This window comes from Topomyia yanbarensis, chromosome 1 (assembly GCF_030247195.1).
Source record: "Topomyia yanbarensis strain Yona2022 chromosome 1, ASM3024719v1, whole genome shotgun sequence".
NCBI lineage: Eukaryota > Metazoa > Arthropoda > Insecta > Diptera > Culicidae > Topomyia > Topomyia yanbarensis.
This window is the reverse complement of record NC_080670.1, coordinates 77,830,424-77,857,370: the sequence shown is the minus strand read 5'-3', so window position 1 is coordinate 77,857,370 and position 26,947 is coordinate 77,830,424. Positions and strand designations below refer to the sequence as shown.

The 26,947-nt window shown below is 37.7% G+C and overlaps 1 long non-coding RNA gene across 2 annotated transcripts in view; it reads left to right on the top strand.

The window, feature by feature from the left end:
• The first annotated feature begins 624 nt into the window (after positions 1-624).
• Positions 625-26,947, top strand: part of LOC131677986 (uncharacterized) — a 122,362-nt gene continuing 96,039 nt past the window's right edge. For both annotated transcript variants that reach the window (XR_009303514.1, XR_009303515.1), the window contains exon 1: positions 625-980. This is a non-coding gene — a long non-coding RNA (uncharacterized LOC131677986). The remainder of the gene's footprint in view (positions 981-26,947) is intronic.

Genomic DNA, 26,947 nt, shown 5'->3' with positions numbered 1-26,947 from the left:
ATACTCGACTATTGCTCGGATTGATTTGGGTAAATCTAATTAATATTTGTCAAGTTAGTTTTTATTAATTCTTAATAATATTCAGTTGATGACCTATTGATTCAATAAAATCGTTGCCTGTACGTTAAAAAAGCAACCAGGAAGTTCAAGAATACTACAATTCCACTTCACATTTTAAGAGCAACAAGAAGATCCGGAAGATCAACAAGCCAAGTTAAGTTTCAAAGGTAAGTTTTTACAGATTTTTTTTCATTTACATAAAATAAAACAATATAAACATCAAACATTTTTCTGCGAAAATATGTCTTCTACTTATTTTGAGAAATTCCCAGTGAAGGTAAGGGACACCGGTTCGAATAATTCAAAACTATCGACAGATCTACCTATTTAATCGTTTTCCATCAACAGATTTCGACAAATTTCGTCAACCTATTTCATCTGGTATTGCGTCGACAGACACTCATGTTAAACTCTCATAAGCGTCGGTGCAACAAACTATAAATTCGTCGATTTCAAAGTCGGGCGATTCAGCCGACCAAAACCGATTTAATCGGTGGGAAAATCGGGAGGATTTTTTATGGGGTTGTATTTTTTAGTCGACGGCTGACACTTAGCCGACTTCGCGATTTTTTCGGGACTTGTGTTTTTTTAGACTTAGTTTTTTTTTTTAAATTGTGTTGTTTATATTTATTTTTTTTTACGGTCCGGTTTGATCGCTGGCGAAATGAAAATCGGAATTAACGGTAATCTACTGAAGATGGACAGCAGTGAATTTCGGTATCGTTCTCGGGGGAGGGCTAGTGTAAGTGATTTACGGCTCGAAGCAAATCTCCGCAATCAAAAGTGATTTCAAAACGAAAAGTTTCTGTTGTGCAAAATAGTGATTTCGAGGATAGAAGACTAACTTTACAAAATGGTAGCAGCGGATATTAATGTCGTCGTCAAATTCTTCTGTATGAAAATACTTGTTTCTTTCAAAGGTGAGCGAAGTATTATATTGATAGTAGAGTAACTAGTAGAGCCAAGATTATTCAGATGTTGATTCGGCGAAGAAATTTAATTGTGGACTGCATGTTGAAAAAAAGCAGTCAATAACTACTTGCTAGTTCACGGAGTGCTGCAAACTAAATTGTATTCACTGATTATTGCATTCGTTTGTCATTTGCTTTGCTCTCAAATATTCACCTTGGGGATTTGTGATCTAGTACAAGGAGGGTGGACTGTTCCACCGCGGTACTTCGTATATTAGCAAACACTTTTTTTCGCTGGCCGCTGTGGTAAGAAAGTCCTTAGTTGTTCCGCCAATCCTCGCTGGAGGTGCTGCACTATGTATTGTGGAAATTTCTCGTTTCATGCCTTTTTTGTCCGGTGAGTAATATTGCATAGAAAGTGCTAGGTTTGTTCGGTAATTGTCTAGTTTAGAGACTTTAGTGAAAGAGGTCCAATTTTAATGAGGTTTTATGCCAACAGAATGTATTTCAATCTAAATAAACCGAATCCGAGAGCGGAAATGTGAAATTTTAAACCATAGTTAAAACTGAAAAAAATAAGTTGTGCTTATTAACAGTTTTAACAATAACGGTTCTTTAACAAGTGAGCTTACACAGCGGAGCGAGTGTGATGCGGCCTGGCCGCATATCCGTGGCATATCCGAAGCGGCGCAAAGCCGCTGAGGGTCTGGCGGGCGAAGAACCTGTGATGGCGTAACCGCATTAGTCAGTCTTCGGTTGACTAATGTGGCTACCCCACATCGTTTTCTGGTGTATTATCCGACTTCGCTGCCGCTCAGTCGGCTTTAAACCAACTATAGCCCCAATGTTTGAGTAATCCGGGGTCAAACGAGAGGATCACAGGTTTGCTTGCAAATTCCAGCAACGGGTTAATCAATTCTTCGTCCGTCGGATTCTCAGCGGCTTTGCGTCTCTTCGGATCCTTCGCCTCGGGTATGCGGCCAAGCCACGTCACACTAGCTCCGCTTTACAAGCTCACTTGTTTAAGCACTGTCATTGTTATGAGTGTTATTAATCACAACGTATTATTATGAAGTAGACCTCCTTAAATTCCTCACTTATTCTGCTCAAATGGGCACATAGATTGAAACAAAAATAAAAATAAAAATCGACAAAAAAATTTAAGAATCTTAAAACTTGTGAATTTTAAAATTAATAAATTTAAAAATTTGGAAATATTAAGATTCATAAACTTAAAAATATGAGAATCTAAAAATTTAACGATTCAAAAGTTTTGAAATTCGAAAATTTATTAATTTGAAAACCTAAATGTTAAGAGATGCAAAAATTTGAGGATTTGAAAAATTTATAGATTTGAAAATTTAAAAACTTAGGAATTCAAAATTTGGGAATTTAAAAAATTGGAATTAAAATATTAGAAAATTTAAAAATTGAGAAACCCTAAAATTTAAAAACTTCAAAAATTTAAATTTGTAATATTTCAAAATTTAAAAATTCATTGAGTTAAAAATTTAAAGGTCTAAGAATTTTAAAATTTAAATATTAAATAATTTAAAAACAAAAATTTAAGAATAAGAAATTTGGAAATCAAAACACAAAAAGACATAGGGGGAGCTGGGCCAATTCGGACCTAGTAAGGGTTTATGAGCTATAGAACTAGGGTTCGCAGTACCGACCCTTTTTGGCGAGAACCGGTACTACGGTACTGAAGCCCTCAGTACCGGTAGTACCGGTAAAGTACCGGTACTCGAATATTTTTTTAAAAAAAATCGAAATAAGCTTCAAATTGAATATTTTTTTAACAAATTCGAAAAATGCTTCAAACTGAAATTGAATGCTCAAACTGATGATCTTATTCTCAGATGATTGATTTTTGCTGATCAAAAAACATGTTTATTGTTTTTAATTGTTTCGGAATGGCAAGACTCATTTCACAGAAGATATTTTTCGTATGAAGCACCTTCTTTTATTTCGAAATTTAGGCCACTTTGAAATCAATAACTGCTAAGTGGTGCGACTTTCGTCGACTTGAACAGATGATAAATGTATGAAACTCTATTAACAACAGTAAATCAAAGCGAGAATGGCAGTAAATCCGAGCAGGTTAATCGCATTTCCTCTCTTGCTGTTCTGAAAATTGGTGTCGACCTTTATGTCGTTTGCCTACTATTCTCCAACGCATATTCAGGCTCTTTGCTTTCCGGTAAACTATGGAGTTTTGCTGAATTTTCCGATCACCAATAATTACAAATCGCCCCATTTGAAGCAGTTCACCAACTCTAAAACTGTTAGCTACTAAATCGCTATTCGTTCTATTATAGATAAAGATTTAAGAGCAAACCAAATACAGACATGACTTAGACCATAGTCTTATTACGTGCCACCCAGTGAATAATGGAAACCAATCAGAATGTCGCTAGTAAAACTTTATCTTCTAGAATTATTATGATGATGGCCCCACCTCTTTCCCACACAAAGGTGTTATCTCAACGATTTATCTAGAAGGCAAATTAATATAATTAAACGTTACCTTGCAGACCGATATTTTGAAACAGATCCCCCTGCAGAGTTAACATATTTGTCATAAAAAATTGTATAGTACCGAAAATACCGGTACTGGTTTTTGTTCAGTACCGGTATTACGGTACCAAAAATGGGTCGGTATTCCCGGGATTTTAGAACTGGAACGTGTCATATATATAGGGGATATAGAACTGGAACGTGTCAACCGATTCACAAATAAATATTTTTTCCTGAAAGCCTGATCAATTGTGCACATTTTTTCTAAGGCCACTTTTACCGATCTTTTACCGTATTGTGTATGAACGGTTATGGGCAAAAGTACATGAAAGGTCCGAATTACCCCAACCCTGTTCCAATTCGGACCTTTCTTATCATTTTTTTGCAATAAAAATGAGATCCTATTTCGGTCTAAGTTATTCCTATTTGATTTTCACTAAATTTCGAATTGTAAAAAGAAAAGTTCTCTTTGATATATAAAACTTTGTAATGAATATACAATAAAAAGTAAGCGCTGTGCCAAATTACCTAAAAATAGGTATAACGTCAAAATCTGTCAACCGATTTGAGAAAACTTATGTTTTCCTAAAAGCTCGACCGACTGCGCACACTTTCCTCTCAATGGGTTTTACGCGATCGCGCATCGTATATTCGGCAAAAGGTCCGAATTGGACCAACCCATATTCTATTATTCACATACCGATTAAACGAAAACAGTTGATAGTTTTGTGTTTTCGTATGTTTATATTTTCGTATTTTTGTGTTTTAGTATTTTTGCATTTTTGTGTTTTCGAATTTTTGTATTTTAATATTTTTGAATCTCTGTATTTTTTAAATTTTTGTATTTTTGCACTTTTGCCTTTCTCATCTAGAAAGGTTATGTAGTTGGTCGGAATTTCGACTTTTTAATCGAGGCCCACAGGGCCGGTTCTCTTATACCATTCGAGTCAGTTCGTCGAGATCGGAAAAAGTCTGTATGCGTGTGTGTATATATTTATGTATGTGTCAAATAATCTCACCGATTTTTCTCATAGAACTTTCAAAATTAAGAAACTCACATCAGTTTCTCGGAGATGGTTGAGTCGATTTTCACAAACTTAGTCTTAAATGAAAGGTACATTATCCTATAAACTGCTATAATATTTCTAAAAGACCTTTAGACTGCTATAAAATTTTGTACGGATCGGTTATATGGTTACGGTTACGGTGGTTCGTCCGATCACATAAGAAATTCCCATAAAAGCCGGAACTAAAATTTTCATTTCGAAGGGGGGACCCTAGGGGCTGATCCTAGGGGCAGATCACTCTAAGAATGTATAACAAATTTGCATCAAATTAGAAAAAATGCATTTAATTTCCATTTTTGCATCAGCTTGGCACTCCCTCGCAGAAAAGTTTGTTTAACAAACGTCCTACGCTGATCCACTTTGTTCGACGTTTTGTTAAATGTAGGGCTAGTTTTTCTGTAGGGTTTAGACGTCTTACACGCAACGCAAACCACATTGCAGGCAACGCAAAAACATTGCACGCAACACAAAATACATTATGAATATCTATTTTGATGGAAATAAATGCATTTAATTTCGCTGATTTTTAAAAATGCATCACAAGCGATCTGCCGCTAGAGCTGATCACTTGTGATGCATTTTTAAAAATCAGCAAAATTAAATGCATTTCTTTTCATCAAAATAGAAAATCATAATGTATTTTGCGTTGCGTGTAAGACGTCAAAACCCTACCAAAAACTAGCCCTACATAGACTTTTCTACGGCTCATGTACGTACACGTCACATGACACAAATACTACATCACAAGCTGGTGGAAAATAATAAACAAAGACGGCAAAAGTAAATGGGATTGTTTTCAACCAGGAAACTTCATTAGTGTTCGTGAGACCGGTCGCAAAGAACTCAATTCAACAAAACGTCGAACGAGGTAGATCAGCGTAGGACGTTTGTTAAATAAACTTTTCTGCGAGGGAGTGCAAAGTTGATGCAAAAATGAAAATTAAATGCATTTTTTCTAATTTGATGCAAATTTGTTATACATTGTTAGAGTGATCTGCCCCTAGGGGGGACCCCATAAAATTTTAGAAATCGAATTCGTATTTCTCTTAATGTCCTTAAAATTCATGAACCGTCGAAATTTTATGTTACACCGAAAAAAATGTTTTTGAGAAAAATAGACTTTGCTGATTTCGCACCCCTAATAAAAAAATATTATACACGAACTTTAACCCATATAGTCCAACGATTCCACATATTGTTTGGATGATACCCTGAACAGGTCGTTAGGCTCTTGAATGATAAGATGTTTATTAGGGACCTTTTTGCTTTTCTTATATAGAAAGGTTATGCAATCGATCGGAATTTCGACCTATTAACCGAGGCCGGCAGGGCTGAGTCTATTATACCATTCGATTCAGTTCGTCGAGATAGCAAAATGTCATCGTGTGTGTATATTTGCGTGAATTTTAAAATTTTTCAAAATTTGATTTTTTGAATTATTGAATGTTTGAAATTTCGAATTATCGAATTTTTGAAATTCCTAAAATTTTAAAATTCTTGAATTTTTGAAATATTGAATCCGACTTTTTGAATTCTTAAATATTTTAATTTATGAATTTGGAATTTCTGAATATTTGATATTTTCATCTCTTGATTTTTTATTTATTGATCCTTTGAACTTTTGCATTTATGAATTTTTGTATTTTTGTATATTTGAATTTTTGTGGTTTTGTATTTTTATATTTTTTTGTGTTTTTGTATCTTTGTGTTCTTGTATTTTGGTGTTTCAGTATTCTTGTATTTTTGTATTTTTCTCTCCTTGCATTTTTGTATTCTGTATTTTTATATTCCTGCATTTTTGTATTATTGCATTATATATCTCCGTATTTTTGCGCTCTTGTATTTATGTGCAGTGCTGCATTCGGTAACCGTAAACAGAAATCCTTCCTACACGGTCGCCAGTATTCATATTCGACTCTCTTTCCGTATAAGTTCTCACACTGTGACAGCAACATATAGCGTCAGTCATACTACGTGAGTGCCTTTGCGAAAAAAATGTTCTGTCTTTTCGCTCTTTTGTTCACTCAGTTTGACTGAAGCCTCTCGATGACAGTCAGTTTTGAAAATTATTGTCATTACGCCTAGCAAAGGAAATTTTTTAATTCTGCACGATGCAAGTCTTGAATTCAATATTACAGTTCAAATACATTACCTATTAAACAATTGGTTTGGTTGCTAACAGAAAATTGTTTAAGAAATATTGTCTTTCATTTTCCGTCACCGTTTTGATAACAGTTGTAAGCCACGAAAATTGCTCATGTAATGTCATATTTAATAATATAATATTCATTCTGTATTCTATGGGATTCCCTAATAACATAAAACTAACTTCTGTTTATTCGCAGTCTAGAGCACCCAATCACAGTAGGCAGGGTTAAAATGCAAGGAAATCAAAAGAAATTTATGTTGTGTTTTGATCATGTTGATGTGTTCGGTTAGTTAAAAATATGCTCTGTCTGTTGATAAATATTTTTGCAGTAAACCAGGTCAAAAAACAATATGCATTACTACCAATTCAGGAGCATATAAGCTATAAGTATCATTCAAGTTTAACTATCAGTATGTTGCTAATTTCGATCGAATGTAAGGCAAATAAACACTGACTAGTGATTGAATCGTATATGGTGATTATTAAATAAATTATTAAATTTTAGTGAATAAAAACTACGCTTGTTGAATTCGCGTGGTAGACAAAAAGGAAAGAGAAATTGAAGCATGATTTTTGAAAACAGCGAAACTCGCATTTGACCCAAACAGAGAAAACGGCGATGACATTTTCGAAGTTTTGTTTTAAATGTTATTTAAAAACCATACCGATTGTACAATTATTTAGCCAAAATGCTCACCAAAGATGCCTTTTCATTGAATGGAGCGAACATTCGCGATCAAGACATTTAAAAGAGCGGATTGAAGAAAAATTAAAGTTACGATGTTATTAGTATCACGCTCACAGTTTCGTCGTTTTACTTTCGTTAGTTTTGGTATCTTTGTTGCACTTACCTTATTTTAGTTTTGTCAATTGTGGTGACTAATCTTATCATTTTTTAATCAATTCTATGACTGAATTGTTCCGCCGAGGCTGTATGCCAATGAGGACAACCAACATTTCTAGTTTGTCACATTGAGCAGTGTGTTGAAGACAAATAAAGGTTACGTTATTCTGAGCATCACTTTTACACTTTCAACATTTTTCAATTAGTCGATTTTAGCATCTCATTTTTGCTCGCATTGTCACAAGTATTTAGATTTGATCTACTGTAGGATAGATTTAGAGAATCGAAAATAAAAATGTGCTTAGAATAACATAACTTGCATTCTTTTTCTCTAAAATATTGGCTAGAATTAGGGAACTGCGTGCTCTTGTTCCCCTTATAGAAACATTACCTATATTGAGCATTTTAGTAGAAAGATTGTAGTATACTTTAATAATTTAGTTACAAAAACCGATTAAATTAAAATAACAGCAGTACCAAACCTAACGTAACTAACATGACGAAACTGTATTTATGCACTGTTGATGTGTCAGTTGTTTGTTCGTCATTATTTCGATTGCGCATTTTTCAGCTGCATTACCGAATAATGAAACGAAAGTTTGTCAGCATGTACATTAAGATGCGTAGAATGCGGGGGAGTGATAATCTCAGTTTGTTTACATTTGTTAGTTACGGTGTTTTCAAAAGTCATGCTTGAATTATCAATGTGTGTTGTCACTTGACTCCGGCTGTCTGCGCCCCGTTATTTTTTTTCACTCTCCCTCGTCACTGTTGTTAGTACTCTCTATGCTCAGTTTCGGTTGCTCAAGTTCTCTCAACTGAAAAAGACGATCATTTTGATTTGTGACTGAAGCTTTGCGTACATTTTGAAGAAAAAGTGATAGTCATGATTTTGTGCAACTCTGTTTATGTGTTTCGGTATTTTTGTATGTTTGTATTTTTGTGTTTTTGTATTTTTATATTTTTGTGTTTTGTATTTTTGTGTTATTGAATCTTTGTATTTTTGTATTCATGTATTTTTGAATTTCGTGTTTTTATGTTTTAGTCACAGAGAACAGATATCCATGATCGAACAAATATATTAATAAAACGTGTGTAAATATTTGAATTATTATGCGTTAAAACACTAGCGCCACCATACCAGCTTATCCCAAATACCCGTCAAACCTATTCCGGAACCGGTACGACATCCTGAATGGATTCAGTATGGATTCCAGCTCAAAGGGAACAACCGATTTCCACTCAATCGGTTGATGCATTTGAGCTGGAATCCATACTCCTGAAACTCAGAAATCCGAACCGGTTCTGGAATGATTTGACCGGGTAGAGGTATAACCGCTGTCAAATCAGTCGAACTCAGCCAGCAAAAAACATGACGATAGTAGCGCACGTGGTGGAAATATCCCAACGACCTTCAAAGACGTTAGGGATTTTTACACAAGTTGAATGGTGAAGATGGACGTCTGTTCTCATTGTTTTAGTATTCTTGTATTTTTGTATTATTCTATTCTTGTTTTTTTTATTGTATTTTTGTATGTTTGTGTTGTATTTTTCTATTCTTGTATTTTTGAACTTTTGTATTTTTGTATTCGTAGTTTTGTATTTTGGTATTTTGTTATTATTGCTTCATTAAATTATTGGATTGTTGAATTTCTGTATTTAAGTATTTTTGCTTTTTTTATTCTTGGTTTTTTGTATTTTGGTATTATTGAATTTTTGTATTTATATTTTTGCATTTTTGTTGTTTTGTGATCTTGTATTTTTGTGTTTCAGTGTTCTGTATTTTGTATTCTGGTATTTTTGTATTTTAGTAATTTCGTATTTTTGCATTTTTGTATTGTTGTATTTTCGTATATTTGTATTTTCGTATTTTTTTACTCCTGTGTTTATTGTATTTTGGTATTTTTGTGATTAGTGTTGTTATATTTTTGTGATTTTGTATCTTTGCGTTTTTGTATTTTTTTCAATTATAGCCTTTTTGTATTTTAAAATTTTTGTATTTTCGTATTTTAGTACCTTCGTATTTTTGTATATTTGTAGTTTGGTATTTTTGTATTGTTGGATTGCTGTATTTCTGCATTTGATTATTTTTGTATTCTTGTATTTTAGCATTATTGATTTTTTTGTATTTTTGTGTTGCATTATTTTTGTATTTGGATTGGAGCCTGTCTCAGTTTCTATTCGAGCGCGAGTGGCATTGGTGAAGATCGGCTAGAATCTGTGATCGTATGCTGACAGGGAAAGGGGGCAAACGACGCGCGCGTGAAACTGTTAGTTGTCCGTCATGCAGAGAGAATCTTTCGGTACAGTTAATGGTTATTTTGGGCAGCTCAAAATTATTTCTTGGTTTTCTGTTGAAGGGTCGGCTCGCCTCGATTAATATTTTTTCTCTTTTGCTAGTTTTTCTTCCGTAAACATATTTGAAAAAAGAAATCAAGCACGCGTTAACACTAATAACCCACTGTAGATAGCCGGATCTTCGGAGTATGTATTATTTTTTTCTCGTCGCAAAAATGGATGAATAGATACCCCAATCATATTTTATAATGGCCTGGTGTCTTGTGTATCTCTGAGTCTGTGTCTCGCGCGTACATTTTACAAAATCTATGACTTTATCCTTATATGTAACCCCCCGGGGAAAAATAATTATTAGAATGCGTATTCGAACAGCATTTTTATTTCTACTGGAGTTCGCGCACTTGAAAACTTTAATTTGAAATGAAAAAACAAAGCGTGCAAAACAAATCACAATATCGACCAAGATATATCCTGATTCATTTCTTCTCCTGTGACATTTGTGGATAATGCAGAGAATTCCTCGGTCATAATAATCACAAGGATTGAACTAACATTCCTTCCCATCCCAAAAATTGACCTGCATGGGCGTCGCCATCTACGTTATTGATCATACTATAATCTTACGGCCTTATTCTGCGCGGCGTGTGACGTGAGGTGACTAAACTCACCTCACTTTACGTGACTTTTTTCGTCCGATTCTGAGAGTCGACTCGAGTGAGGTGAGATTCTCCATTGCGGTTAAATGGGCGTCTCACGTCACCCGAAGTGACTCTTCAGAATTGAGTGAGAAAAGTCACTTAGAGTGAGGTGAGATTAGTCGTCTCACATCACACGCCGCGCAGAATAGGGCCGTTAGTCTCTTTAGGTTGCACGTTGAGTATGATGTACTACTCCCAAGTATCATACAATTGGTGCAATATGCAATTTCAACAGGCTTTGATCAATCACGGGAAACTCACGGGCGGTCAACTAAGCTAAGCTAAGCTTTTGAATTTTTGTGTTTCATCATTCTTGTGTTTTGACATTAAAGATGTCTTACTCCACTATCTGGGGCTAGGTGTTATTCTAAAATCTACAATATCCCAATGTAACGAAACTATGTAAGGTTTGCACGCTTATAACTCCACTATTACTAGATGAATTTTTATCATTTATGCACTAACCTGTTCAGAAACGCCTAACTTAAATATTGATAATAATTTAATATCTCTGCAATAGAGGTAGTCTTTTGAAAATCGGTAAAATTGAAAAGCTCGCGAAAATGCGAAATTGCCTCGCGATAGTCTCCAGCCCTGTAATGAGTCGATAGTTTTGATAGATTCAAATTTGTTCGCGAATTATTTGGCACGCTCTTGAGACAAGCTATATTTTTAATGTCACCGTGGTCGTGTGTACACAACCCTTTTATTTTTTTTCTCTCCTTATATTTTTGTATTCTGTATTTTTGCATTCCTGCATTTTTGTAATATTGTATTTTTGTGCACATGTATTTTTGTGTTTCAATATTTTTGTATTTTGGTATTTTTGTGTTTTTATATTTTTAAGGTTTTGTATATTTGTATTGTTGGATTTTTGAATTTTTGTGTTTTAGTATTCTTGTATTTTTATATTTTTCTATCCTTGTTTTTTTTGTATTTTTGTGTTGTATTTTGTATTTTTGAATTTTCGTATTTGTAGTTTTGTATTTGTATATATTTATATTTTTGTATTTTTTCGTTTTGTGTTTCATTTCTGTGTTTGGGTATTTTTGTATTCTTGGATTTTTTGCGTTTTTGTATTTTCATATTTTCGTCTTTTTGAATTTTTGTATTTTTGTGCTCTTGTATTTGTGTGTTTGAGTATTTTTGTATTCTGGTATTTTTGATTGCAATAATTTGTATTTTTGTATATTTGTTTTTCCTTTTTTATACTTTTGTGTTTTTGTATTTTGTTTTGTTTTGTATTTTGTGATTTAGTATTTTTATGTTATTGTGGTTTTGTATTTTTGTGATTTTGTTTTTTTTGTATTTATTGTATTATTGCATTTTTGTATTCTTGTATTTTTGTATCCCGGTATTTTTTTTTATTTTTGTGTTTATGAATTCTTGTATTTTTAAAAATTTTGTATTTTTATAGTCTTGAATGTTTGTGTTTTTGTATTTATTTCTGTATTTTTAGAATTTTAGTATTTCTGTGTTTAGTATTTTTGCATTCTTGTGTTTTTGAACTTCTTTATTTTTGTACGTCGCGTTTTTTTATTTTGTATTATTGTACTGTTGAATTTATGAAATTTGAATTTTTAAACTTTAGAATTTTTCAATCTCAGATTTTTTAAATTTTCGAATTTCTTAATCTTTGATCGTTAGAATTCTTGAATGGTTGAATTTTCGAATTATTGAAGTTTTGGTAATTGAAATATTCGAATTTATGAATTTTTCAATTTCTGAATATTTTAATATTTTATTGATCCTTTGAATTTTTGCATTTATATATATTTGTATTTTTTATTGTTGTATTTTTGTACTTTCGCGTTTGTGAATTTTTGTATTATTGTTGTGTTGAATTGCTGAAATTTTCAATTTTAGAATTCAAGAATTTTTTAATCGCTGAATTCCAATTTTTTTCATATTTGAATTTGAATTTCTGAATCATAGAATTTTTTAATTCTTTGCTCTTCGAATTTTTAAATTTTTTAATGATTGAATATTGGAATTATTGAACTTTCAAATTTTTGTATTTTTTAATCATTGATTTTTTGAGTTTTTGTATTTCTGAATCTTTGAATCTCCGAAACTTTGAACTTTTATTTTTTTGAATTTTTAAATCTTTGATTTCTTGAATTTTTGAATTTTAAAATTCCTCAATTTTTGATATCTTCAATTTTTGATCTTTTGGATTTGAGAATTTTTGTATTTTTAGACCTGTTGATTTTTTTTTGCATTTTTAGTGCCTTTGAACTACTGAATTTGTAATACTTGAATTGGGGAATGTTAGTATTTTTTCAATTTTTTCCTTCTCGGATTTTTAAATTTATTAGCTATTGAATTTTTGATTTGTTGAATTATAGATAGGATTCCCTAATCTCAAATTTTTTTAAGTTTTGATTACAGATATCTTGAATTTGAGATATTTTTAGCAAGTTTTTGAATTCATAAATTTATAAATTTCTGTTACTTCAGTCATTAATTTTCAAAAAAATATAAATTTTGCGCTCTCAAAGTTTAGTATTTCTGATTTTTATAATACATAATTTAGCCTGTTTTAGAATTTCGTTCAGTTTTTGAATTTATAAATTATTGAAATTATCATTCCTCAGTTGTGCTTAATAACACTAGTAACAGTGACATAGTGCTCTGCCAAGTCATGTTATGCAGTAAAGCTAGCGTTGTGCGGCTGGACCACATAGTCGAGGCGAAGGATGCCAAGCGGCACGAAGCCGCTGAGGATCCGCCTGACGAGGTGTTGTCAAACCCGCTGGCGGATGTGCAAAACCAACCTGTGATTCACTTGTTTGTCCGGTTTGTTTATTGAGAACAATTACACAAAGAGTTAAGTCAAAAAAAAAGTCGAGCACAATAGGAATCCGTCTTTGATACCTCTGTAGATATTTTGCTCAATAAGTAGTAGAGATGGTCGGGTTTCAATTTTTTTGAACCCGAACCCGACCCGAACCCGAGAGCTTGAAAATTGAAAAACCCGAACCCGACCCGAGCCCGAAAGTATAAAATTTGAAAAACCCGCACCCGACCCGAGCCCGAAATTTTCAAAATTAGAAAACCCGGACCCGACCCGTACCCGAGAATGAAAATTTTGTAAAACCCGAACCCGACCCGACCCCGAGAATTTTAAAATTTGAAAACCCGAACCCGACCCGACCCGAAAATTTTTAATTTGAGAAACCCGATCCGAACCAAACTTGCTAAAATGGAGAATCCACCAAAGATCTCAAAGATTTTTAATTTTAGGCACCCTAGGGTCATCTTAGAATAGTAGAATCACTCGAAACTGAAGTAGCACCATACGTGTTGAGTTAAATCTGCCTATGGCAAAACGAATCACTGGCCAATAGAATCCCAATTTTTATTTGCTATTATTTTAAAAAGAAAAAAAAATTGCTATTATTGAACGTCAAATTTGTAATGTTATGAGAAACTTACAAATCGTCGATATCTTAACCGGAAAGTAGAATAAATCGGTCGCTAACTCATGGGGAAACAAACAACTTAATGGTAACAGTTTCAAACAACCTTGCCCGTCGTACTTAACCAAAAGTTCTAAGTTTGTATCAAAAACCATTCCTGCAAGGCAGTTTTGTATGATTTATCACATGTATTAAATTAGCTATGGTAATTGGCCACAGCAGTACCACCAAATTTGTGATTTCAATATATGGGAATTGCGAAATCGTCCCCGGGCTACAACGCCCTTTTTAGTCAATGGTTACAGTTTATTTTAACTGCAAGTAATATTTATCATAAATCAATTTGATTGTTACTAAACTTTCACTAAAGCAGGTACAACCTATTTGTTGCATTTGACCAACTTAACAGTACCCGCTTAAAGTTTCTTTGGGGTACAAATGTACCCCACAAAACCGTTTACGTTAATGTTTTGTCATGTTTACATAATTCCGAAAACATTATTATATCTTGTTTTAAAAGAAAAACATCGTTACATAGTAAGCGAAAAACTTGTGTAAAATTGTATGTTTTAGAATAAAACTATCCAATTTAATTATAAAATTTAATAAAGATTAGGCATATTAGAGCGATTTTAGTTCTGGGGTACGAATGTATCCCACAAAACCGTTTACTTAGAGAAAAAGTCACGAAACCGTTGTAGGGTTAATGGCCAATTATTATTCAATATGTAGCAAAAAAGTACTACCATTAAGTGCACTCGCCACACCCACTGTTCGATTTCTCGCGACTGTCAAAACGAGGAATCAGGAGCCGATCAATAGATTGGTTTTTATTGTTTCTACTACTCGCTTTACTTTAGATACTATTTGCTGTACGCTTTGGCTGAGTTTTACGCGTTTACCCTGACCGCGGCCTACGTATCGGTTTTAAAGTACCTGTCGAAATTAATATTTTAAAACAGAAAGTTGAACCAATATTTTCCGATAAATTCCTGTTGACTTGATTTATTACTAATTATCATGAAAAATAAATCGCAAAGAAATTTTAGATGTGAAACACGTATTGTTGAATACTCTCTCATGAATGTTCTTTTAAAACATAAAATAATTCAGTCAGTTTGCGAATCTGAAGAGACAGAACTTTATACAAGAATGAAAAAATAATATATTTGGGCACCAGAAAATACGACGAATTCTAGCGATTTAAAGGTGCTACCATTTGGTACGGTTATATGTGTCTTCCATTCGTATCACGAAGTATAAAAAGAGACTGGGTTTTGTGTATAGACAGCGTCAAGAAATGGTTGGGTTGTTTTGTTAAAAACCCGAACCCGACCCGACCCCGAAATTTTCTAATTTGAAAAACCCGAACCCGACCCGAGCCCGAAAGTTCAAAATTTTAAAAACCCGGACCCGACCCGAGCCCGAGAATTTCAATTTTGAAAACCCGGAACCCGACCCGAACCCGAAAAGCTTCAATTTATAGAACCCGAACCTTACCCGAAACCCGTCGGGTTCGGGTCGGGTCCGGGTTTCGGGTCTAAAAACCCGAACCCGACCATCTCTAATAAGTAGACTTTTTTGGCTTTATTCTCTGTACACTCTTTGCGCACCTTTATACTAAGGCCTTCGGTTTACTCAAATATGTTCAGTCAAACCGATTCCGAAACCGGTTCGGAATCTTGAATGAATTCAATATGAATTTCGACTCAGCTCAAATGCAATAACCTATTCTGACTCAGTAGGTTTCGGAATCGGTTGTTGCCTTTTAACTGGATTCCATATTGAATTCATTTCGGATTCCGAATCAAATTGCGAATGGTTTGACCGGGTAGGTATTATAGCTAATTTTAAGCCGACTGAGCGGTATCGATTTGATCTGCAGTCACTTGGTATCCACAAAACGCACTGTGATTGTGCCTACGCATATTATTTACACAAAATATTAATATACTACAGCGGTAACAACGTTACATTGCATTTCTGTACACTATTCGACTTCACTGCCGCTTAGTCGGCTTAAAACTAATCATAGCCAGTATGTTTGATTTAACCAGACAAACGATTGGATGACAGATTTGCTTGCACTTCCGACGGATGATTTACTAAAACCTTCTCCAGCGGAAACTTGGCCTCAGCTGTATGGCCAAGCTGCATCACACTAACTTTGCTGCATAACATCACTTGGCAGAGCATTGTATCACTGTTACTAGTGTGAATAAGTGCAACTGAGAAATCATACAATTCAATAACTAGTAAATTCAAAAACTGAACAGTCAAAAATTCCGAAACAATAAATTATGCAAAATTATCCACACATTACAAAATCCCGAAATACAAAACTTTAAGAACTTTTTTTTAGATTACCTAATATTAAATGTACTTGGTAAAACATTTTTAATTTTTCCTGAATAATATTTCTAAATCGATGAAAGGATTATGATCTGTCTTTAAACGTCAAAGTTTGACGTTTACATACAGTTTATACACGTTTCATCGATTTAGAACAACTTTGAATTATTTATTACTCTATGGGAGGCGGGATGCCCCACCCGAAGGTACCACCCGCCGGCAGGCATGCTGGCGACCGGATGGCGTGCGAACGGCAGGCAAAAGGCATGCGAATGGCGGGGCTAATATTCATAGCAAAGAACGCAGCCATCCGCCTGGTTGTTGCATCTGAGCCTGCATTTCGTTTGCCCGTCACTTGCCAGCATGTATTGAGGCGATTGGTGTTGGCAGGTGGGGCATCGCGCCTCCCGTTAGCCAGCCATCTGCCGTGGTAATGTGGGTATATCGACGATTCCGGGTATATACCAGAATCAGTTCTTCGGTGAAGACTGAACCAATTTTTACTATCTTAGTCACAAATGCAAGATATAATATGGAGTTGGATGTTTCTCCTACCCTTGCTCCCCTCCCCCATACCCTTCCACTTCCCAGGCCCTCTCGACAAAACGATTCGAGCCACTATATTCCGATTCCCATGGGATTTATTTTTTTAAGAATGTGAATACTGTTTATCCAATAATGTAAAAAAGCATATAAACATTTATCGTCGGTGTGATTTCAAAAAATGCAACAACGTCATGCGTGGTATTGATGCGATGAAATAACTTCGTGCAAGGTGTTCAATAATAATGCTGCATATTCAATGTGACTGCGGTCGCGTCTTGTACACTACCCTTTAATTTTTCACTTTTTATTTTGTTCAAACCAATTGATGTATCATTGATTCAATAAATTCCTTACTTTCACTTACACAGCTGTTTTCGAAATTTAAAAACGAAGAAAGTGATGTGTTATACATTTCTTTTGTTTGCATTTTTACCTTTATATCCCAGTGCAACATTCTAGGGTGGAAAACGCAAGTGCAACGTTCTTGGGTTAAGAATGTAATAGACATTTCCACAATTATATTGAACATAATCGGTCATGGTCATAGCACAGACTAACAGACATAACACTTAAAAACAAAGCTTCGCCCGCTTTAACGGTCATTTTAAATATATTTGTAGTTGGGACTGTGGCCACATTTGAAATTATGGCGCCACTGACATATGAACAAGTATATGGGGGATAGACCACTAGTGAAAAATTGCTCCCAAATCTGAGGGGTAACCCACCAGTAAATGAGTGTTTGGGACCGTGAATAAAAGGTGGAGCTAGTGTTATCGGAAAATGGTCGGATCGATGTTTTTTGAGGGAATTCCCTCATAGTGTTATGTCTGTTAGTCTGTGGTCATAGTTTGAAGAAATGGTAATGGTCATAGTTTGAAGAAATGAGAAAGGCACAATTGCACCGTTAGGTGGATTAAAACAGGTTTTTTTTATTCAATTCGTTTATTTGATAAGGCACGTTTGCGTTAGCTTAAAGGTACCTTTTTTTTTTGTTTTACATTTTGAATTGCTTAAAACTAGGAGGTTACACATTTAATATAATTTTGTTTTTATACAATGAAACTAAAGGAATTTTACAGCTAACTTATACATATACAAGAGAGGATAATATAATATTCGTAAGATTAGGGGGAGGGGGTCATTTTGTGTGTTCTTTGTATAGCAATGCACTTTATGATTTTTAGAAGGGAGATTGTTGGAGCAATTAAATATTAACTTAGGAGGAACATTTTACAAGCTTATTAACTAGGAGTGGTTCAATTTTATTAAGATTGGGGGGGATTAATTAGGGCTATTACTGTTGGTACTGTTGGGCATTTCTTAACGAGATTAAATATTGATCAACTAAAACTAGAAGATAGGGAGGCACCCAAATTTTGGGAAGATATTCCAGGGGGGGAGGGGGGGTGAAGTCCTACATTTGTGTATCAGAGACATGGGAGAGAAGGTGCACAAGGCTGACAGAGGTTTCCGGTATCTTGAAACAACGGCCAGGATTACAGATTCGGACGGATGCATCATGTATTGGGACGCCGGGCGGTCTTCCTCGAGCCGGCAGGGGTTCCTCCAGACGATTTCGTAGTACGGCTCAGATGCGGATCGGAATCACACCGCGTTGCGCGTGTAATGTTGTTCTGTAGGTCTCGTGTTGTTGGGTCATTCGACAGATGTTTTGTCTCGTCTTGGAGTCGCATCAGACCATCGTTGGGGTACGATAGGCGGAAGAGGGCACTTCTGGGAATGATAAAAGATGATAGGGGCAGTTAAATTTGGATATTGATGATTTTTAGGAACGTGTATATAAGGAACATGTAGAGGGGATCGCGGCTTGCTAGCACATCTCGAACCGGGACATTGGGTGATCTTTCTCGGGCCCGAAGGGAATCGAATAGTTGAGATCTGGCAGAACAGTACTCGGCGCATGACCAGATAATATGATCGATCTCGTGATAACAGTTGCTACAAGCGCAGATACCGCTATCCACGAGCCCAATACGCCGGTGATAAGCATCCGGCGTGTAGTGATTGGACATGAGCCGAGACATCACGCGAATAAAATCTCGACCCACATCTATCCCCTTGAATCAAGGTTTCGTTGATACCTTAGGGATTATCGAATGTAGCCACCTTCCCAGTTCACCATTGCTCCATGAAGTTTGCCAACTTTCGAGGGTTCTCTGATGAGTAATACTGAAAACTTCGCTGAAGCTAATTGGTCTTTCATATATATATATATATATATATATATATATATATATCACCTTGTAAAGCGCCCGCCTTAGCTAAAGAGTCCGCTTCTTTATTACCTGGAACGGAGCAATGCGAGGGAACCCAAACTAAGGTAATCTTGTACGATCTAACAGACAAAGCATGCAGGCGCTCCCAGATTTTCCCCAGAAAATATGGAATGTGCTTTCTAGGTTTCATTGAACGGAGAGCCTCTATTGAGCTGAGGCTATCCGAGACAATAAAGTAAGGATCGGTGGGCAGAGTATCAATGATCCCATAGTGTATGAATAGCAGCAAGTTCTACGACGTAAACTGAAGCAGGATCATTGAGTTTGAATGAGGCGGTGAGGTTTTGATTGAATATACCGAAGCCAGTGGAGCCGTCGAGGTTTGACCCGTAGGTGTAAAACATCTTGTTGCAGTCGACTTTTCGAAATTTACTATGAAAGATGCTTGGGATCACTTGCGGACGTATGTGATCCGGGATTCCACGAATCTCGTCTTTCATGGATGTGTCGAAGAGTACAGTTGAATCAGAAGCATGAAAGAGATTGACACGGTTGGGATAATATGATGAAGGATTGATATTTTGAGCCATGTAATCGAAGTACAAGGACATAAATCGGGTTTGAGAATTGAGCTCGACAAGCCTTTCGAAATTTGCAATTACTAACGGGTTCAAGATATCGCATCGGATGAGCAATCGATATGAGAGTTCCCAAAATCGATTTTTCAGCGGAAGGACGCCCGCCAGAACTTCTAGACTCATCGTATGTGTCGAGTGCATGCAACCCAAAGCAATATGCAAACAACAATATTGGATTCGCTCTAGTTTGATGAAATGTATGTTTGCAGCGGAGAGGAAACAGAAACTCCCGTACTCCATCACCGACAATATCGTTGTATGGTATAGCCTGATTAGGTCTCCTGGGAGGGCACCCCACCATGTTCCGGTTATTGTACGGAGAAAGTTGATCCTTTGTTGGCACTTCTGTTTCAGATACCTAATGTGACATCCCCAGGTTCCTTTAGAGTCGAACCAGACCCCGAGATATTTGAAAGTTGAAACCTGAGCAATAGTTTGACCCATTAATTGAAGCTGTAATTGCGCTAGTTCACGCCTCCTTGAAAATACGACTAGCTCAGTTTTCTCCGTGGAGAATTCGATACCCAGCTGGAGGGCCCAAGCAGACAAATTGTCCAAGGTATCTTGCAATGGTCCTTGCAGATCGGCGGCATTGGGTCCTGTAATAGAGACCACACCGTCATCTGCAAGCTGCCTTAGCGTGCAGGAATTGACAAGACATTCGTCAATATCATTCACGTAAAAGTTATAGAGAAGGGAATACCCATGTAGCTAATTCGTGATGTCGATAAATCACCATGCGAAAAATGCATATGTTTTTCAGACAGCAAGTTTAGCAAAAAGTTGTTTAGAGTCGGTGAAAGACCATGCTGGTGCAGCTTCTCAGAAAGAATTTTGATGGAAACTGAATCAAAAGTCCCCTTTATATCTAGGAAAACTGATGCCATCTGCTCTTTGCTAGCATAAGCCATTTGAATTTCTGTTGAGAGTAACGCAAGACAATCGTTCGTCCCTTTGCCTTTGCGGAAACCAAATTGTGTATCTGACAGTAAGCCATTTGCTTCAACCCAATTGTCGAGGCGAAACAACATTATTTTCTCGGATACAGGACAGCATCGCAATCGGTCGATACGAATTGTGGTCGGAGGCTGGTTTTCCTGGTTTTTGAATGCCGATGACCTTCACTTGCCTCCAGTCATGAGGGACAATATTACCCTCAAGAAACTTATTAAATAAATTCACAAGCTTCTCTTGGCTGAGTCTGGCAGATTCTTTAACAAGTTAAATTTGATTCTGTCTGGCCCTGGGGCTTTATTGTTACATGACAAGAGAGCAAGTGAACCATCGGAAACGGTGTTTTGTCGCGTTATCGTGAGGGGACGCGGCGCGGTAGATCTTCTGTGTCGGGGCGGAATCCGGACAAACCTTTTTGGCAAAATCGAATATCCAACGGTTTGAATATTCCACGCTCTCGTTAGTACTGTTTCGGTTTTGTAGACGCTGGGCCGTACTCCAAGAGTGCTCATCGATGTTTCTCACGTTAGTCCGTCGACGAACCGGTGCCAGTAGCTACGTTTTTTGGCTTTCATCAAACCCTTCATGCGCGTTTCCGCCCTCACGTACTGTCGGTAGCTAGCTGGCACCCCGTCGTCCCGGAAGGTCTTATACGCAGCAGCCTTCTCCGCGTACACGTCTGAGCACTCTTCGTCCCACCATGGGTTGGGAGGACGCCCGTGTGAGTTCGTGTCTGGTACGCGTTTGGTCTGAGCTTGAATCGCGGTATCGAGAATCAAGCCAGCCAGGAACCCGTACTCTTCCTCCGGAGGAAACTCTTGTGTCGATTCTATTTTTTCGGATATCGCAGACGCGTAGCTCTTCCAATCAATATTTCTTGTGAGATCATACGAAACATTGATTGTATTCGGTGGCTCTGAACCGTTAGCAATATTAATTACGATTGGCAGATGGTCGCTGCCGTGGGGATCAAAAACTACCTTCCACATGCAATCTAATCGCAGCGATGTCGAGCAGAAGGACAGGTCTAAGGCGCTCGGACGCGCTGGAGGGGCAGGAATCCGTGTCATTTCACCCGTATTCAAAATGGTCATATTGAAGTTGTCGCAAAGCTCATGGAGTAGGGTAGATTGATTATCGTCATGAAGACAACCCCATGCCGTACCGTGGGATTTGAAGTCACCTAAAACTAGCCTCGGTGCGGGGAGGAGTTCCGCAATATCGCAAAGCCGTCGGTGGCTGACTGAGGCTCTAGGGGGGATGTAGGTGAAAGCAATGGAAAGGTATTTGCCTTTAATTCTGGTTTGGCAAGCGACAACTTCAATGCCTGGTGTCGAGGGGAGGTCGATTCGATTGAAAGAATAGCCCTTTTTGATCCCCAAAAGTACTCCTCCGTCAGAGTCTTCTCGATCCAAGCGAATAATATTAAAATCGTGTAAGTGTAGGGATATTTCTGAAGTGAGTCATGTCTCGCATAGGGCAAATGCATCGCATTTCAAATTATTTAGTAAGATTTTAAACGAATCGATTTTCGGGATAATGCTTCTGCAATTCCACTGTAGAACAGTGATTAAATCCGTGACCTCGTTCGATGAATTAGCCATCGAAGGATACAATCGTTGAAAGGAGGGGTCATTTCGCAGTGAACTGCATCAAGAATGTTTTTACTGCGGGGAGAAAGCTTATCAAGATGCTTTTAAGGGGGTCAGAAATATTTAAAGCTGTAAGAATCCGGTCCACAATGTCAGATAAATTTATTAAGCCAGCGCTGTTTTCTTTCTCTGGCTGAGATATGGGAACACTTGGGGTTTTTGATGTTCCTGGAAGTGCTGGGAACTCCTTTTCTGAGCTCAGGTTACTGAGACCGGGAGCGACTTGGTTCGGTTTTGCACCAGTACTTCCTTGAGTAGCTATTTTGGGGGGACCATGAAGAGACACCTTCTTGCCTTTACGACGAAGCTTGAAGAGGAAATGTTCTTCCTTTTTCTACTACTTCTAGGCACAGCAGAAGATGTTCCCTCCTGGGGCTCATCACAGTCGCCTTCGTCAGTAGACAAGTTGGTATAGTTGTTCGTAGAGACAGGTGGCGTAACTATCTTAAGCATTTCTGCAAAAGATCGCTTAGAGCGAAAGGGAACGCTTAAGATTCTCCTCGTGCTGTTTGTACGCGGGACATGAAGGGAGATCATGTGGGTTTCCCCCACAGTAGAGACACTTTTCGACATCTCTACCACAGGAATCATCCGCATGATTCCCACCGCATTTCCCACAACGGGCTTTATTGCTACAATGGGAGGCTGTGTGTCCCAATTGTTTGCAATTAGTACAGTTCATGACCCGCGGCACAAAGAGGCGAACAGGTAGACGAACCTTGTCAAAGAGGAGGTAGTTGGGTAGGGCACAGCCGGCGAAGGTCACCCGATAAGAGTCTGAGTTGACGTATATTTTCTTCCCGTCAGCTGCGATTGATGCTGAATGCAAACGTTTGCATTCCAGTATCTTCACTGGCTTAAGCATGGGGTCTTTGAAACAGCCAGTTCCATATTTTAGCTGGTCCTCGCAATTCAGACTCGAATCGGAAACGACCCCACTGACTTCAACCCTGCTAGCTGGAATATACACCCTGTACTCCCTCGTAAAGGGCTCGTAGCCAGCAATATCGTTTGCCTGAGTTGAACTGTTAACTACAACCCGAAGCTTATCAGGGCGAATTTTCGATATTTCTGTCGCGGCCGAATACCGATCAGTCAGAACTCGAGAAATCTGCAACAGATTCAAACACTTTTTTCTTTGGTCCGAAAGAAGATCACAAATGGCCCGGTGGCCGGTACGGTACTCAAAAACAGAAACACAAATGAAGGGAAAAGATACTGAAACCTCGACTAGGCGTAGAGTGTGCGAATAACCTTAAACGCGGATTAACACTATTTGTCGCTATAGAGTATACGGACCGACAACAAAAGACTTCTATCTCGACTGAGTGCTCAATAACGAATGACAAAAGGTTCTGTTGGTTATGAAACTAGCTATCAGTTTGATCATATACGTTAGGAAATTAAATTTTAATAATTTGAAAACTAATCCTTTATGCCAAATCGTATCAAATGCTCGTTGTGTATCCAAAAGCACCATCCCGGTGGACTTTTTGTTGGCGAACCCAGTTTGAATGTGGTTTACAATACGAACTAGTTGGTGATTTGTAGCATGGTGAGCTCTGAATCCGAAGTGTTCCTTCAGAAGAATGTCATGAGTAATAAGATGCGAATTTATCCTATTCAAGAGAATCCTTTCTAGTATTTTACTTATACAATTCAATAAGCTGATGGGTCTATAGCTTGAAGCTAATGTTGCATCTTTTCCTGGTTTCCTAACTGGTAAAACATTTGCATGTTTCCAAGCGGTCGGGAAATATGAAAGTTTTATGCAAGCATTTTAAAGTGGTTTTGGTTTCGGATCACCAGGAAAAACAACATATAAAGATTGAACAACGATTAAATAAAGAGCACTTGAAAAATACAGTTGATTGTTATTGCGTTTTACTTTATAGAGACACTCTAGTCATATGCCGGTAGCACAGCAGAGACTGCGCAATCGGGCATATCGCAGTGGCAGTGGTTGCCATCCCAACACCCCTGCTCAACCACAGCAACGTTCCAAACCTAGCTCCACGCACAGTCTTTTAAACGCAGATGTCGGCAAACTCTTTGTCATGATATCCGCCTGTTGATCTTCGGACCGCACGTAGTCAATCTTGATTACATCTTGCTGTAGTAAGTCCTTGAAGAAATGAAACTTGGTATCCACATGTTTGAGCCTTCCATTATTCCGCGAATCCTCTGCAATCTTTATGGTCGACTGGTTGTCCTCACAAACCCTAATTGGACTCACTAAACGCATTCCCAAATCACCCAGGATTCGTTTCATCCAGAGAGTATGACACACTGTAGTACACAGAGCTGCAAGTTCTGCCTCCGTCGAGGACAGTGACACCGTATGTTGCTTCCTCGTAATCCAGCTTACTGTACAGCCCACCACTTTGAACACACAACCCGTCACTGATCTGCGGTCAGTTATGTCGTTCGCCCAGTCCGCATCCGAATAGATTTCCAACAATGGTTTGCTTTCACCAGCCGTGTAAACTAATCCGACATCCATCGTACCTCTGATGTACCGCAGCACGCGCTTAAGATGAACCCAGTGTTCTTCATTCGGACAAACTTGAAACTGGCTGAAAAAGTTTACTGCTGCCGATAAATCTGGCCTAGTTGTCAGAGCCGCATACATCAAGCAGCCTATTAGCTCTCGATAAGGTTTACTCGTCCGTAGCTTATCCGTTCCTTTGGTCAACCGCAGCCTATTCTCCATCGGCGTCGAAATCGGTTTACATTCCGTCATTTCAAAGCGTTTCAGCAAAGCCCTGAAATACTCCTTGTGACTAATCTTCAAGACACCGCTCTGCATATTCCTGTCGATTTTCATCCCAAGGAATTGCTGTGCTTCTCCCATATCAGTCATCTCGTACTCTCCAGCCAACAGACGTTTCACTATGCACAAAGCCTTCAGAGAACAAGTAGCCAACAATATGTCATCTACATAGAGAACCATAATGACTTTTTCCTTCCCGTTGTCACGTACATAAAGGCATTGGTCGTTTTCACTTCGAATGAAACTCAATTTCTGTACAAACTCATGGAATCTAGTATTCCACGAGCGAGAAGCTTGCTTCAAACCATAGATGGAACGTTTCAGTCGGCAAACTAAGTTATTCCCCTGCTGAAACCCGTCAGGCTGGGTCATGTAAATCTCTTCGTCTAACGAACCATTCAAAAAGGCCGTCTTGACGTCCATTTGATGGATCTGCATCTTGTTTTGATTTGCTATTGCCAACACTGTTCCAATCGTATCCAACCTTGCCACTGGGGAATACGTTTCAGTGTAATCGAAGCCTTTCCGCTCGCTGAAACCTCTGGCTACCAATCGAGCTTTGTACATAGGGGAACCATCATGTCCTCTCTTCACAGCAAAAACCCACTAGCAACTGATCGCAGAACGTCCCTCTGGTAACTTGACAAGTGTCCAAGTATTATTTTTTCCGTAACGACTCTATCTCTTCATTCACAGAAACTCTCCACTTGTCCCAATCGTCTCGCTACCGCAGCTCAGAAATTGTACTCGGAATGTCCTCAACAAAGTTCATCGCATTCAACGCAAAGCTGGCATATCCCATTTCGAAATCCTTCTGCCCTCCGGGTGGCTTCCGTTTCCGCTGCGATCTGGTGATCTGGTACGAATCCATGAGAGTATCGTCGTTCCCATCAGCCTCGGATTCGATGAAACTGTTAAACTCATCACCCGATATGACTTCGTCTTCGACTACAGGAGTTTTGGCTGACTCTTTCGTAGCTTCTTGTGACTCATCCGGTACCCAGAAGTACTGATTGTTCACTTCAAAACCACCGCGTTTCACATCATCATCACCAGTCTCCAGAAAATCAACGTCACGGGCAATAATAATATGTTTCTTTTCCGGATCCCAAATACGATAACCATTATGAGCATATCCAATAAAAATCCCTTTACAAGCTTTAGCATCTAATTTTCTCCTATGCTCTTTCGGAATGTGCGCGAACACCGTAGCTCCAAACACACGTAGCTTCGAAATATCGGGCTTCTTGGATTCCCACAACTCGTAGGATGTTTTCTTTACATCTACAGCACTTGTCGGACTTCTATTTATGAGAAATGCTGCCGTCTGCACAGCCTGACCCCAAAAACATTTGTCGATCCCTGATTCCACCAACATTGCACGAGTTTTTTCAACGAGCGATCGATTCATACGCTCGCTGACCCCGTTTTGTTCAGGAGTGTAAGGTACTGTCCACTCTAATTGGATCCCCATGGCTTTGCAGAATTCAAGAAAACGTTTTGATTTATACTCACCGCCATTGACGCACCTCAAACGTGAGATCTTTGTGCCGAATTTGGCGGAAACAAGAGCCTCATACTCCTCAAAGCTCTCAGCCACCTCATCCTTTGACCACTATAGAAACACCATCGTAAAGTGGCTCCAGTCATCGATGAATGTGACAAAGTATCTCGTTCCGTTTATTCCAACTGGTGTCACTGGATCACACACGTCCGTATGTACGAGCTCGAGTACGCGCGACGATCGTCTACCCTTAAACGACGGAAAGGACTGTCTCGTTTGTTTCTCGACGATACACGCTTCGCAAATAATCGTATTACTT